The sequence below is a fragment of the Apium graveolens genome, chromosome 7, assembly GCF_009905375.1.
Source record: "Apium graveolens cultivar Ventura chromosome 7, ASM990537v1, whole genome shotgun sequence".
NCBI classification, from domain to species: Eukaryota; Viridiplantae; Streptophyta; class Magnoliopsida; order Apiales; family Apiaceae; genus Apium; species Apium graveolens.
Genome location: NC_133653.1, coordinates 55,459,053 through 55,460,443, shown reverse-complemented (window position 1 = coordinate 55,460,443; position 1,391 = coordinate 55,459,053). Strand labels below are relative to the sequence as shown.

The window sequence follows — 1,391 nt, the reverse complement described above, 5'->3', positions numbered from 1 at the left end:
CTCGTAGTTAATTGTAGTTAATAATTAGTTAATCAAATCTAAGTGTTATTGTTTTAACATTGAGAAGTAATCATACATTGGTGATTGAGTGTAATTGAACATAATTAGTCTGAATCTCTGTGGGAACGAACTAGAAAGTATTCTATATTACTTGCGAACGCGTATACTTGCGTGTGTTATTCGCGTATTTTCGCCCTAAAAAGTTTTTGGCGCCACTGCTGGGGACTCGGCGTATTTATTTAGTTTATGTACTTACCATCAGTGGTCATTAGGACTCAGTGATTAAGACGTGTTACTTATTATTTCCGGTTGTGTTTCAGGTACTTTAGTGACCGTTTATGCAACACGTTCTCGTACTCGCAAGAGGACTTTAGATACGGCTGAGGAGACAGACGAAGTTCTTGATATTCCGGAGAAGATAGATTTTGAAGATTCGGATTCAGGAAGTGAGCAGAAAGAGCCAGTAATCATGGGCGATCGTATAGTTTCGGCAGATCCAGCTCTTATGGACTTTTCTCGGCCTAAAATTGATGACATTCAGTCTAGCATCATGCACCCGACTATTGAGGCCAATAACTTTGAAATCAAGTCGGGCACTATTCAGATGGTGCAGAATTCTGTTTCTTTTGGAGGTGCTGCGACTGAAGACCCCAACATGCACATAAGGAATTTTGTCGAGATCTGTAGTACTTTCAAATATAATGGTGTGACTGATGAGGCTATCAAGCTGAGGCTTTTCCCATTCTCACTGAGGGATAAAGCTAAGGACTGGTTACATTCTGAACCAGCTGGGTCTATCACTACTTGGCAAGATCTTGCGCAAAAGTTTCTGGTGAAGTTTTATCCAATGACGAAGACTGAGGCTCTAAAGAGTGCTCTTACTCAGTTTGCGCAGCAACCTACAGAATCTATGTGCGAAGCTTGGGAGTGCTACAAGGAGATGTTGAGAAAGTGTTCACATCATGGAATGCCTGATTGGATGGTGATCACTGGTTTCTATAATGGTTTGGGGGCCCAATCTCGGCCCATGCTCGATACAGCAGCTGGAGGCGCCTTGTGGGCCAAAAGCTATACGAAGGCTTATAATCTTATTGAGACTATGGCTGCAAATGAGCATTAAAACCCGACTCAAAGGATGATCCCTGGGAAGGTAGCAGGTATTTTGGAAGTTGATGCAGCTACAGCTATTGCAGCGCAGCTCCAAGCGCTGTCTATGAAGGTCGATTCTCTAGCCACCTATGGAGTGAATCAGATAGCTATGGTCTGTGAGCTTTGTGCAGGTTCTCATGCTACGGATCAGTGTTCTCTTGTTAATGAATCTGTTCAGTATGTGAACAATTATCAGCGACCACAGCAGGCTGTACCAGCTACTTATCATCTTAACAACAAAA

General features: G+C 42.6%; 1 non-coding gene across 1 annotated transcript; it reads right to left on the bottom strand.

Moving 5' to 3' along the window:
- Positions 1–862: 862 nt before the first annotated feature.
- Positions 863–969, bottom strand: LOC141675777 (small nucleolar RNA R71). Its single transcript, XR_012556412.1, has one exon. It is a non-coding gene; the product is annotated as a small nucleolar RNA R71 (small nucleolar RNA).
- Positions 970–1,391: the final 422 nt, after the last annotated feature.